General features: G+C 44.5%; 1 long non-coding RNA gene across 1 annotated transcript in view; it reads left to right on the top strand.

Moving 5' to 3' along the window:
- Positions 1 to 263: 263 nt before the first annotated feature.
- Gm30184 overlaps positions 264 to 14894 on the top strand; it is a 28090-nt gene continuing 13459 nt past the window's right edge. Inside the window, exons 1-3 of the long non-coding RNA XR_389710.2 lie at positions 264 to 298; positions 8134 to 8285; positions 8858 to 8962. This is a non-coding gene — a long non-coding RNA (predicted gene, 30184). The remainder of the gene's footprint in view (positions 299 to 8133; positions 8286 to 8857; positions 8963 to 14894) is intronic.

Here is a 14894-nt window from a genome sequence, read left to right as displayed (position 1 = left end):
TGCCTCAAGGAAGCTTCAAGTGGGGATCTGGGATTTGAGGCAGATTCACATCTGTCTCCATATCTTAGAAGTTGACAGTTGGCCCCCACATTCTTTCAGGCACATCCTTTTACTCCACACATCAGTACCCACTTGCCCAGAGGCAAATGCACCAGAGACAATGACATCACTAGACTGCCCACACTCACCATGGGCAGTGGCTTCACCTACACCTTCTCCACCCCACTTCCTGTGGTTACCAGGGTAACAGGATAACCAGGGCCCAGATGCCAGCATGAAGGTGAAGCAGTGCTGGCAGGTCAGCCGTGGGCGGGGCTGTGTTCTCTTTTCTTTGAAATTAGGGGATGGGAATGAGTTGCAGACTTCAGGAGAGCTTGCCAAGGAGAGCAGAGAGTGATTACAGATGAGGGGAAAGTGCTGGCAGTCTCCGAGGGCCAGCATACTCTCACTTGCGACTTCTATAAATAGTGAGGGCTGCCTCTGGTATTCAGTGAACATAATTGGTTGCAGAAACATTAACTGTAGAAAAAAAAACCTTCCTTTCTCTGCTTCATAGAATATTGCTTAATTTGCAATATTTACCTATTACCAGTAATCTAAGGGCTCACCATCTAGCTAAAAAGTGCATACATGCAAATGGTGTGTCTATGTAAAGCAGCACTTTATTTTCATTTAATTTTGACACTAACTCCATGAAGGGCAGGGGAATATCATTTCCATTTTTGAGAAAGAAAACTGAAACTTGGCAGATTAGCACAATCCAACCAAGAATCAGAACTAAGCCCCAAACCCAGCCCGTGACTTTTGCTATGTCACACAATAGTGAGTCCTTCATGCCAACTGAGCTCATGGTCACTTGTGATTGGTGGACAATTATGGAAAGAGGAAAAAACTTTCTAACAAAATAAGTGGCACGGACATCTGACATCTGGGCTCAGAATTACTTGCTTATTCTTTGAAGACATACATGTAAATATTATTACTATAAAGGATGCTGGAGAGATGGCTCAGCAGTTGAGAGCATGGGTACTCTTCCAGAGGACCAGGGTTCGATTCCTAGCATCTGCATGATGGGACACAGCCGTCTTACTCCAGTTCTACGGGATCTCGTACTCTGTGCTGACCTCCGTGGGCACCAAGCATGCATTTAGTACGCTGTGTACAGGCAAAATACTCACACATAAAATAAAATTAATCAATCTAGTAAAGATTAAAACAATATTTAGAAAGCATTACTATAAAATATTCCAACTTAGAAGTAATAAAATAAACATATATGTCTCAGTGTTGAATGTTATTTATTAGTTTATCTGTTTATTTACTTTGGACATAAGGTCTCATGTAGGTCAGACTGACCTCAAGCTTGCTATCTAGCTAAGAACAACCTGGAGCTACCGATCTTTATGCATTTACTTCCCGAGTCCTGGGATTACAGGCTTCACCACCATACCCACTTTCACAATGTGGTGGCTCAATCCAGGGCTTTGTGCATAGCGTGCAAGCACTCTACCCGCTGAGCTATAGTCCCTCACCCTTAGAAGTCCTCATTTTGTGAGCCAGATTGGCAGTAAGAATTTACCTTGTAGAGAGTTCTGTGTGTGTGTGTGTGTGTGTGTGTGTGTGTGTATGTATGTGTGTATGGGTGCGTGTATGTGTGTATGTGTGTGTGTGTTTGTGTGTGTGTGTGTATGTATGTGTGTATGTGTGTGTGTGTGTATGTATGTGTGTATGTGTATGTGTGTGTATGTATGTGTGTATGTGTGTGTATGTATGTGTGTATGTGTGTGTGTATGTGTGTGTGTGTGTATGTGTATGTGTGTGTGTGTATGTGTGTGTGTGTATGTATGTGTGTATGTGTGTGTGTATATGTGTGTATGAAATATGAAATGTTTGGGGGCTATTTCTCCCGTCTTTCAGTGGAGGGGGGGGGATGTGGAGAGCCATTTATTGAAAGGCAATGTTGGATCTGGCTGGAATAGGACACCAAGGGGAAGACTTTTCAGGAGATGCTGGGACGGGTCATGATCACTGGAGCGTGAGGAGAGAGAAAGAGGAAGAGAGGGAGAAGCTCATACTGACTGTACAACCACCAAGGTGGTTCACCTTGGCAACATGCTGGTTGGTGGAATGGGAAAGGGGAACAAAGACACCAACAGTCCTCACTGGAGGGACCTAGAGTGGCAGTGGACACAGAACAATATCAAAACAGACTCTGCTTTGCCTGAGTGGTTTGTTCTAAGCCATCGCTTGTTAGATACATAGCTACAATGTCATAATTTGGGTTCTTTTGTTTTTTCAAGATTCATATTTAGTAGGTGTAGCTTTACAGTTGTTCATATAGGCATATCAGGTATTCTAAATACGATGTTATTATTCTTTCTTAGAGCGGATCTAAACTCGGGTAGAAAATATTATGACAGGACACCTGTTCCCATTTCCGCTGAGGAACGGCTTGCTTCCTGGCCCACGGTAGTGTTGGCCATCATGTGTAGCTGGCACAGTTACTATTTGTATGTGTGCAGTGACCATGTGGTGAGAGTTTGGCTCTTATTTTTGTACCTCTTAGGGGCACGGGGTTAAGTTTGGGCTAGGAGGGACCTCATGTGTGTATTTTGTGGCTGCAGACAAAGCACTATGAGGCGTTTTCTTTTGTTCCATTTCCAGTGTATTTCTGGGAAGTCAGACCATGCAGTTTGCCCCAGGAAACTGTTTCTTTGTGGCCAAGACCTGTGTTTATACATTCTCGTTGAGGGAGTCTTTAATGAGCTGTTCCATTTGCACGCAAATTGCCCTAAGAAGGTATTTTTACCCTCTTTTTGGAAAACCTTGGCATTAGAAGAATGTATTAAAACAGTGGCTCCGTTGTGGGAGATCTCCCAGGACCTAAGGTCTGAGGCTCCTTTTAAGGAGAGTGTGTCAGCAACTGAAAGTGACTTCATCTGTGGAGTTTCCGTCTTTCTTACATCTGGGCTGGGGCAGGGATTATGGAAATACCATATCCTTTTGTTTTTTGGAAGAAAAAAGTAACAGAATGCTTCAAACTTTCTTTCTCTTTTTCAATTTTAATACTGTTTTTGGGGGATGAATAGTAGATAATTTTGCTCCATGTTACCCACTAGCAAATGATGATTGTGGCTGGGAAATGATGAACATTCTGGAAGCTCTGTAGAAGATCAATTGTTCAGCGGAAATTGGGACCTTGAGGAAATATCACTGACCATTTTTATTTCTTTGTATGAAATTCAAAAACATGGGGTCTGGCAGAGACCTGGTTAGATCAATACTGAAAATGGCCAATGAGATTCCGGCAGGTTTGGAATGAACCTGAGACACAAGGCCCGCAACACTTGACCCCATCCTTGTATTTGAGGCAGGACTGTCTGCTGAAAGAGGTTGCCCTAAATAGTGTGGCTACCATCATGACTTGTGTTTTCTTGTTTGCCTCTGTCAATTGGCTATAATACAGCATATTTCATCACATCTCCTCTCCTGCACACTAATTTAAGTTCTATATTAACCTGGTTTCTATTGCTATAACAAACTATCTAAGGCTAAGTAGTTTATTAAGAAAAGAGGTTATTTAGCTTTCTATTCTGGAGTCTTAACATCCAAATAGTACCCCTAGCCACAGGTGTGGCATTATGGTGGACTTGTGAATGCTATGGGGAGACCACCTGTGAGACAGAGAGCCAGAGGCACTAGGAAAGGTCCAGTCTCACTCTCTGTTGTGTGTGCTTCTATGCAGGTGTATGTATATGTACAGGTGCAGGTGTACATGTGTGCATGTAGATACCAGGGGAAAACCTTGGGTGTTGTCTCTCATAACTGACCACCTTGTTTGTTTTTGAGACAGACTTTCTCCCTGGCCTAGACCTCGTGGCCTACTGAGCCAAAGGGACCATGTCATCTGCCCCTCTCCAGTGCATGGTACCATGTGTAGCTTTTCAAGTGGGGTCTGAAGCTTGAGCTCAGATCTCCATCCTTGCATTGTAAGCTCTTCACTGACCAAGCCAGCTCCAGTACCCATTTTGCTTTTATCCAGCAACATTCATGTAAGAACCCTTCAGTATCGTAGGACTGGAAAGATGGCTCAGGAGTTGAGAACACTGACCACTCTTCCAGAGGATCAGTGTTCAATTCCCAGCACCCATATGGTAGCTTAAAACTGTCTATAATTCCAGTCCCAGGAGATCTAATGTCCTTGTCTGATCTCCCTGGGCACTAGTCATGCACATGGTGCTCAGACACACATGCAGGTAGAATACTCATATACAAATAAGTGAACAAATATAAAAATTAAAATAATATAACTATTCAATATTCCATTATAAACTAACTTCTGATTTCTTCCATTGGCACCGCCTTTGACATAGTGACCCAACATCCTGAAGGTCACACCACCTTTCAGCATTAACACTCCAGGGATGGCAGTTCTAAGACAGGATTCCTTGGCAGCTGAGCATGGCCCTGTGCAGCACTTTGTAATAATCTGTCTGAGTGTGTGGGTATGTGTCACAGGGGAAGGGGATGAGGCAGAGAGGAGATAGGAGCACAGAGCTTGCTTCCTGGAACTTGAGATGGCAGGAGAATAGTGCATTGGAAAAAGGGAGAGGACCCTAGAATATTATACCAATTCTTCAACATGGTGGGCAAACTTTCCTCTTCCAAGTGGGACTCAGACTTTGACACTTCTTGTCCCTGGGCTTGATAGTGATGGTGTGGCCATAATTCTCTTCCCTCCTGAAGTCACTCCAAGTATCTTTGGCCATTGGTGAGGAGAAAACCATATGCATGAGTGTTTATCATCGTCAGTAATGAATATGCTGCTGGCAGTGCGTTTACCTTCTGTCTTTTGTTGTAAAAATCTTTGTGGGAGTCCACTGATGATACAAATCAATGACCTGTGAGATTAGCTTTTCCCCTTCATTTGTGTCTGCAGTGAAGAAGCCAGGAGGGGAAGGTGACATTCATGTTTCACTGTTCAGCTACCGGCAGGTGTTATTTATAGCCCAGCTGGGAATTGACTGTGTCATGTCTTAGAACACTGCCCTCAAAGCAACAGTGGGCCCTCTAGGATGAGAAGACCCTAGGCACTTTGTCATGAAAGTTGCTGTCTGTGGGCCTATCCTGGGTGGGCATTCTTTAGCTCTACTGTCTTCTACCATGATACAATAGGGAGAAGGTTCTCCTTAGGTGACCTTGATCTAAGACGGCCAGCCTGCAGAGCCAGGTGCTGCTGTGTGTTAGTCACTACCTCACCACTTCACAAAGTGCACCAGGATGACACTGACACACATTTCTGACTTTCTGATAGATATTACCTTCTTCACTATAGAGTTAAAGTCAAGTTTAATAAGACTGTCTTCCAGAATGGGGTAATCAGATGCCACATTGGTATATAGAGATCAGTGGGGACCTTCATACATTCTCTGGTCTCACATTGGTACATTGGAGGTAAACTTCCATTCTTTCTCTGGCTCAGTACTAACAACGATGTTCACTGTTGGTGAGTCTCTGGTTCTTGATTTCAGTTCTTTTTTTTCCTAGGCAGGTTTTCTTTCTCTGTGTAGCCCTTGCTGTCCTGGAACTCACTCTGTAGACCAGGCTGGCTTGACTCAGAAATCTGCGTGCCTCTGCCTCCCAAGTGCTGGGATCAAAGGCATATGCCACCACTGCCTGACTTGATTTCAATTCATTATCTGCTTTCTTCCTTTAATTCCTTCTTGTCTTTCTTCATTATTGATTGGGCACACACCATGGTCTAGGCATCTAAAATGTTTAAGAGGGGGAAGGATAGCTCAGTAGTTAAAGGCATTTGCTGATCGTGTGGAGGATCCAGGTTTGATTTTCAGCACCCATGTAGGGTGGCTCCCAGCTGCCTGTGACTCCAGTTTCTGGGGATGTGACACCCTTTTCTGACCTCCACAGGCACTTGCATACATATGGTGCACACATATACACTTTGGAACACACACACACATACATAAAAAATAAATACATCTCTAAAGTGTTTCAGTATCAACCCAGACATAGACATTTCATTCACCTTATACACAAAGACATTAAAAAGGAAAATAGAAATGGGCATTTTATGGATTCCTCTGGTATTGCAAGCACTCAAATACGAGGCGATGGAGCTCAGGGAACAGTCCTTCCCGCCTATTGCACGTCTGCCAATGGAACTGTTACTGGTTGGATTCCATCAAGGTTCATGGGTGGTTCTATGCGTTTACAAAGCATAGCTCCTAAAAGATTACTACTGCTATGTATCTAAGGGGCTAAAGTCTCTCGGAAAAGACTTTGTAATCTTGTTTTTGAGAGACATAAAATGAACTGACGATTGGCGGAGGAGAGGGAGTCTAAGATTGTGGCGTCTGTTGACCACAGCCCAGGCATCCCTAGCTGTGAGACACCTTCTCCCCACTCTTGTTGGAGTATAATGTGTTGTCAGCCTCTGCTGAAGTAAAAGAATGGTTACCAGACTTTGGAGTCCATCTGCTACTCATGCGAAAGAGACAGTTGAATCGAGCCTTCTCTCTCCCGTCTTGCTGTGGTTTTTCTGTGTGAGTACTTTATGTCTTGAGAGGGAAGTTTTCTGGGAGAGAGCAGAAGGAGCAGCAAGAGCTTGGGAGGGAGGAGCCATCGGTGAGTCAGCAAGTGAGAGAGCCCAGCAAGGGTGGCCCACGCCGTGAGTCTCCCACAAGGCCCATCTCACAGACCAGTTCCATGCAGCCTGTCAATTCAGCCTAGGGTCTGGTTTTGAGTTTTAGATATTTGTGGGTTTGGTTGAGGTTGCCACACTAGGGTGTCTTTATTCTTGACATGTAGGAAGCTGTGACAAATCACTTTACGTCACATTTTAGTCCATGTTAAAGAGGTGACCCCTGAAGGTGTCATCGTGAGCAAAATGACACAGGAGGACCCTAGGTGGCACAAACTTTGGTGGTGCGTGTCTGAATGTGTTGGTCATTTTTACTGTTGTCTTCATGGTCTATCTGAGACTCATTAAGGTTTTAGAATTCTAAGGAAGTCTTTTGGAATGTGTCACCCCAAGGTTTGGATTCATGAACGTGTTCACTGTGTGGCCAGGGGACCCTTTCTTATTCAGTACACTTCAGGGTACTGAGAGCTTGTGGACAGTCCAGTCTCTAAAACAAAGCTTTCCCCAAACATTAACTGAAAATTCCCAGTCATGCATTCTTTTTCTTTTTTGAATCTTATTTTGTAGTTTTCAGACTTACGACTATCAAGGGATGAATCTCGGTTCTTAGTGTATAGCCAAGAGATATGAACAAGCTGTTTACAATGAGTATGGTTTGGAACAAGTTCTCTCTGTTCAAGGCCATTTGTAGCTGACAGCCCACACCTCTGTTTCAATGCTTGGGAAACAAACCTTTTGTTTGTTCTTGGCCTTCTGTATGTTAGGCAACTGCCCCCTCAAAAAGGCTATATGTCTAGTCCCTACATCTTCTTAACTAGGTTATGTGTCTAGCCCCTGCATCTTCTTAACTAGGCTTTATGTCTAACCCCTACATCTTCTTAACTAGGTTATATGTCTAACCCCTGCATCTTCTTAATTAGTGAATTTGTTCTTTAGTCAAGAAAGATTTTTCTTAAAGAAAATAAAGACATTAAATCTAAAGTTAAAATTTATCAGCATCAGTTGGTGTGTTAATATCAACAGCGGATGACAGTTCTGGTCTGCACTTGGTTGTCAACAGGGCGTGTTCCATGTCAGTCAGAGGGAAAGGAACACTGGGGCTCTCCCAGTTTCAATTATTTTGCCGTAAGAAAATTCCCCAACAAAAAACAACCTAGGAGAGAAAGGGTTTGATTTAGCTTACGGTTCACTGGGGAGTGAGGGGTCAAGGTGATTGGAACTACAGGGAGTTGGTCATGTCATGCACAGAGTCAGAAATGGAGACATAAAAGCCTGGGTGTGGTGCTCAGCGAGCTTCCTTTGTTCCTATCCAGATCAGGGCTCCTAGCTGTGGAATGGTGTCACCCACGTCCAGGCAGGGTCTTCCCATATGGATTTAAGGCATTCAAGACAGTCCCCCACAGACCACCATGATCCCAGGCTGCCATGATCCAGATAACCCTTCCCTGAGACTTGTTTTCCTGTGATTCTAGATTGTGTCAAGTTGACATTTAGAAGGAACCATCACAGAATGAAGGAGAGCCTGTCAGACCTGGGATTGATGTCCTCTCCCAGACTGCAGAGGGATTTTTATCTTGATTTCTCCAGAGGATTCTGAGGAGCCAATTTGGAAACGACTTAGAAGGTAAGCCCTCTTCCCTATTCGACTTTTAAAATTCAACGCCCCTCTCCCATCTCTCTCATGTTCAAAATAATAGAAAATCAGAACTAGAGGGTCTTATAGAGATAAATCCCTTTGTCAAAAGTACCTTTAGAATTGTGGAAAATGTGGAAGATGGATCTTGGAACTAAGCAGAAATAGAGAATAAAAATTGTGATATTCTCTTCTCACTGTCCTGGTCTAACTGTGCATGCTCTGGGGATTCATTTTCATTTCACTTAATAATCTACACAATGTTTGTATACACAAAGAGGCTACACACACACACACACACACACACACACACACACACACACACACACTCACTCACTCACATATATGTATTTTCATGCAATGTTTTGGGCACATTTCCTGAGCTTTCAGAAGTTCTTTAAAGTCCAAGGTTTGGATCTAGAGTAATTATTTCATATCTTCTCTTTAACTCAAAATTCTGTGGCTGTTGTTGGTTATGCTGATTATCTTTTAAAAATTGTATAAAAAAGACTGGGATTAATAGTCAGACTGAAGATCCCACATACTCTTGGCTGTCTTCTCAGGACACCCCCTCAACCCCCACCCTGAAAGTGGTGTTCTGGAAGTATGGCAGACAGATGGGAGCACGGACTTGCAGCTTTTACCAATTATTGGTGGTGTGAAATTGGGTGAGTTTCAAGCTGCCTTCTCTTGCATGTGAGTTTGATGGTAATGTTTATCTCATGGGATCACTGCTGTGAGGGTTAAACAATCCTTTTTTCTTTTCCTGGAGTGCTTAGATAGCACACTGTGGGGGGTCAGAGAGTAAACATGGGCCGTAGGCAATGTGTCAGAGTGGCCACCTCAGGTCTTTGGAATTGTTGAGCCATTGCCCGTCTTTAGGTTGTAGGGCCTGTGTCTCCACTACAGACCCTCAATCGCAGGTCCCTGTGGCTCATTAATGCTGCCAACCCCGTATCATAGATGAAGAAAGGGAAGTGTTGTCGCATCCAATTTCTGGCCACACATCTCATCTCCAGGCATCAACAGAACGAGACTAGAATGCAGATTCCAACTCAGACTTGTGTCTCACAACCTGCTAAACTTTTTGTATTTTAATACGTCTTTCCCTGCTGCCCAGATACGGTGTTCGGTTAGACCACAATCATTCTTCAGTGAGTTGCAGGTCATCTCCTGGAAGCCATACTCCATCTCAGAAACAGGAATTAGCTTTTATAGTAGTTATAGGGGGAAAAAAAAAAGAAACCATGTCTCAGAAGCTTTGCTTAAACTTTATTGTTCTCTGAGAAGTAAATTGAGCGTGGACCGCGGCGGTCCGCCACTAGGGGGAGCTGCGACTCTTCAAAATGTCAAGTTCTATATGGAAAAGAACGCTTTGAAAAGCATTTTCTATCTCGGTGACATCCAGAAAACACAATCAAAGAAGGGTTTGAGAGGTTTCAGCGTGGTTTTCCACGGGGAGCCTGTTTCCATTAACTTTAAATAGAGAGGGCAGAGACAGACCAAATGGATTCCACCCAACTGCAGAGTAGAGGACCATTGAGCTTATTGAGGTTACTCGCAGGACAACAGAGCACTTACGGATGCTACATCGCGACTCACTGAGCCACCCCCTCCCAGCAGATGCTGCTCACATATCCTCATGATATCCTTACATATCTCTGTGAGCCTTTTCTCCTCAGTCCGTGGGAACGTCAGTAGACCCAGTTTCGTGCAGACCTGGTGGGAGGGACCCCAGTCGCTCAGATTGAAGATGACAGTAATAACACACAGTGCAGCACACAGCACAGGGACAGGCACAGACTGCACAGGTTGAACAGCCGGTCACCTCTCTCAGGGCTGGAAAGACGGCTGAGCAGTTAAGAGGACTTTGTTGTGTTACCAGCACCTTGGGATGGTGAGCTGACTGACTTGGCTGCTGGGAACTGAACTCCTGTCCTCTGGAGGAACAACATGCACCCTTGTCCTGAGAGATGGATCCCAGCTTCACGTGATGTCCTTCTTAACAGTTTCAATGGTGATTTCCATTGAAACAACATACAATTTCAAGGTCCTCCCTGATGGTTACTGGTTTTGATAATCTTGCAAGGACTTACCAACTTTCCTTTTGTGTAATTGTTATTTGTAGGAAGTGGGCTGAGAATTCGACCCACCCATTATTATTAAGATTGTTCTGGCCTTTTACAAGCTGTTGATTTAAATGAGGAGGAGTCTGGTCAAGTTTTAAATAACCAGATGTTGGATTCTTCTCTAAAGACAAGAGGCTCCTTATGGGTATTTGGAAGTTAATCAATCCATCAAGAACTGGCTGTCCCAACAGCTTGATTCCCTTGCGCTTCCCAACTGAGCCCTGTTTGGCAAGTTCACTAACTAGTCTATCCCCATTCCCATCACTCCCTGCACTCAGGTCACCATTTCACTAGATTCTTTACTTCACCAATTCCTTCTCATTACCCCTTCCTGTCTCCATGAATAGTCTAGTGGGCTGAGTAGCTCTTTATTCCTAATTGTGTGTCTTGTGAACACACACACACACACACACACTCACTAATTTCTGGTGTGACATTTTCTATAAATAGCCCAAATCTCATAACATACAACCTACAATGTCTACAGTGTATATACTATAGGTTCAGAGTCCTTCTGTGTCTGGTTCCTTCATTCCTCTCCTGGTAAGGCAGAGCTTGCAAGTCTTTCCTTGGTATCAGGATGACAGTGTACTTTGTGGAAAGCGGGATCGAAGATGGCAGGGATTTGGCAGCACTCTTTCTGTTGGTGGTCATGGGAGTCAGCACCTTAAACGACTGGATATGAACATGGTGGTCACCTAAGTGTCAGCTCCGCTCTTCTGACGCTCTGTTCGGCTAAGATGGACTCCTCTTCATGGCACAGCAATTGCAGCTAACACGGTTGACCACTGGACTGCCAACGCACAGGGCAGGCTGAGCAGACCACATGAGTTATCTCTCATAGATTGAGGCCTTCAACACAAATTCTTAAGATTTTTCCTTTAGACTCACAACAATATGCTTGCTTTGCCTCCCAAGCTCTGGGATTAAAATGTGCCACCGCATGTCTTGTTTCTCTTGTAAAAAAAAAAAAAAACCAAACAAACCCATTACTTTGTTTATGAGTAAGCCTGTGTGAATATATGCAACATATGTGAGTCCAGGGAAGCCAGAGAGGACACCAGTTTCCTTGGAGCTGGAGTTACAAGTGATTGTAAGCCACCTGATGTGAGAGGAATCAAATTCAGGTCCTCTGCTATGGCATTGTCGCTCCTACTGCTAAGCCATGTTGTTGGCCCCTGTTGCTCATCGAGAATCCACAGAAGAGATTATAGAAATGGAAATGCATGACGAGGTGTTGTGAGAACGTTAAATTCTAGTACTTCCAACCCTGTGAAAGCAGTATTTCCTTGAAGCCACTCTACCTTATGGTCCCTGAGGAGAGGAGAACCAATGTCTTGGGGAGAAGATGGATGTATACAAAGCTAAGAAAGGCCACATGCATGCAAAGGCAGGGCCAGAGAGGTGGTTGCTCACAGCCCAGTGTCTGGCCTTCTTGCCTCTTTTTGGGGTAAATCTTAGTAGGTCTGAGAGGCGATTCAAAGCTAGGAGTCCGGGGAATCACTCAGGGAAACAGCTTCATGTCTAGATGGGACATGAAGACAACAGTCCCATGTCTGTTCAGGTATGAGGCTGTCTCAGGAGCTAGAGGACTGTTCATGGACAGGCCCAGAGAGTCATGGGACATTTACTGAGTAAATCAAGGAGGACGGTACTAGGGATGGAGCTAGGATTGTGTGTCAGCCTGAGCAGGGTCTGGCCTAGAAGCTGTTTCTTGAACTTCCTGGACCCATGTGGGTAAGGAAGTCCAGTGTGTCCCCATGGCCATGGTGGAGTGCCCTGGGCAGAGACCAACACTGTCTTCACAGTTAATCACATATTGTGCTCGAGCGACTGCTCAGTCAGGAGTCACTGACCTGGGAGTGTGTGCATTGGGAGAAAAGGACTGACTCCCACGAATGGTTTTCTTTTTGCTTCTACTTTCAATGAGTGCAGATGCCACACCACAGTATCTCAGGGGCAGGAAGGAGCCGAGTAGTTAGGAGCTGTGTGAACGTGTACCTTTTAGCATCACAAGGCATAATTGGTACTAAGACAAATCTAACAAAAGGAACCTTGATGGGGGCGGGGCGCGGGGAGGTACCTTTGTTTGTCCTTGGTGACTTTTCTTCCTAGAAACACCCAAGCCTACCACAGATTTAGGTCTATGCTGAGCATACAATTTCCTGTTCTAAATGTTTGTGCGCCTTCTTTTTTTCTGAGTATTTCCACAGTTTTTCAAACTGCCACAGTTTTTCAAAACAGCCATGACTTGCTTGTACTCTTCCCCCTCCCCCTTCCTGTCCTGAGTACTTCTCCTGGCCTCTTTATGGCTGCAACTGTCTCCTTTATGCCTCTCCTGGGGGCGTCGGGCTTCCTCTTCTCAGTCAAGCTTGTATTTGGGGAAGCTTTTGAGAAATGCAGCCTCCACTCAGACCTCGGGATGTTGCTGCCTACACGCTGTTTCATTTATGAATGCCTGTCTGCTCCAGGAACTGAAGTGGATTAGGAAGTAGTAGGCAGACTGCCTTGAAATTCCATGTCAACATAAGTACTAATTAGAGAGAAGTTTTCCAGAGAGTAATGCTGTAACAAACCTTGTATTCAAGGAAGTTGAGGCAAACTGAAAATCTTAAAGTTCAGATGAGAAAGGATACTTAAGCTTTCTGAATCAGTCACTCCGGGCAGACAGCGTTGCTAACAAGGGCTGTGATAATCCAAGATGAAATAGTCACCAGGAAGAAGTCTTTGTAATATCTCTCTCTCTCTCTCTCTCTCTCTCATCTCTCTCTCTCTCTCTCTCTCTCTCTCTCTCTCTCTCTCTATATATATATATATATATATATATATATATATATACATATACATATGTACATGTGCATGTGTGTACAGACATGTCACTGTGTGTAAACACATATGCATATGATTATGTGTGTGCATGTGAAGATTAGGTATCAAGGTGGGTGTCTAAGTAGGAGACAAGGAAACTTTATTTTAAAACCAAATCATTTGAAAAATATATCAAAGGCTTGACATAGCAAACAGAATCAGACATGTGTATTCTTGTTTCAAGTAATAATCTAAATGCCATGCTGGGACAGCAACACTGCACTACAAAGCCCCAGGCCACAATGGCATTTGGTAAGGAGTGGGCCTGTCTCGCTCTGTAATGGTCCTAGCTTACTTTGGCCCAAATCGCTTACTTTTAAGCTTCCTTTCTGCTAGCGATTACCTCTACAGGACTCTGTGAATTTGGGGGCTGAGTAATACCAGGCTTGGACTTTTATCCTGGAAAATCTATGTTTTCCCAAGTCCAGTGCTTCTCCACAGTTCCTGTTTTCTCTTTACTCTCAGCTACTGAAAGGCGAGTGACAATCAGGACCCCTGCTTTTCATGGAGATGTGTCACTTTGCCACAGAAGTCAGTGAAGGAAGCCGGTTCCCCCACACAGTGTGACACTCTCCGGCTTCTTTAGGAGCCTCCAGAATGACAGAATTTGAAGAAACAGACATTCCCATCTTGATGGCCAGAAAATACAAAGATCCTCTAGAAGTTATTCAATCCACCTATACCTTAAATCCACTCTCTGCCCTTGCATATAAGACAAAAAGCAAGCAAAAATAAAGATATGAAAGGAAGCCTTTGCTGTCCTCTAAAGTACTGGCATACTGGGTTTTGTTTCAGAGCATATGTAAGGTGGTGTGGTGACACTTGTGGTAAAGAGGACCTTGGCAACAGACACACCTCTCCTCAACCCTTGCCAGCAGGCTGAGAAGAGCTGCCAGCTTGGATGTCTATGTAGGAAGAATCTGAGCCTCTGGGACAAGGGCAATCATTATCGCCAGAACGACCACTGCAAAACTTGCACAGGAACATTTAGGATCTAGTGATCTCCTCTAGGGGAGCCTGTGTTATCTGTGATTCAAATTTTAGCACTAGCCGGAGGACTTAGACCTTTGAAGGTCCAGACATGAAGGAACCGGTGTCCAGAGGTGAATGCCACTCGCCTGTAACTAGCTATGTCCTGAGTTTTCCTCACTCATGAATGTTGTTTAACAGACTAAACGTCCATTCTTCCATTTGGACAGCCTGCCCTCAGCCCCAGTTGTTATTGACAAGCAGTTTGATTTCTAATGTATGACGAGGGACTCCATCTCCTTGGTCACTGTTGGGATGAGGGGCATGTGGTCATCTACACATCTGCTTCATCTGCAGCTCCTTACTCTCTGCAACTATCAGCCAAGGCTTTGGCTTTGCCATTGCAGTGCATGGTGCACTGGTTCAGGCAGTCCTCTCACCTTGCCAGCTCACTGGCTTGGCCTTGAGCCAGAGATGCATGGTAGCGCTGGATGCATTGATGCTCCTCCTGTGTAGATGCTTGGTTGTCCTCAGAGCAGTTGGCACATCACCAGAACATGAGACCCCGCATCTTCTGAATATCTTTTCCCTCTCTCCTCATCTTTTACCACAGCATGTATTGCCTCCTGCACCG

Source organism: Mus musculus, chromosome 3, assembly GCF_000001635.26.
Source record: "Mus musculus strain C57BL/6J chromosome 3, GRCm38.p6 C57BL/6J".
Taxonomy (NCBI): domain Eukaryota; kingdom Metazoa; phylum Chordata; class Mammalia; order Rodentia; family Muridae; genus Mus; species Mus musculus.
Note: the sequence above shows the minus strand (reverse complement) of the source record. Positions and strands in the feature narration are given on the sequence as shown.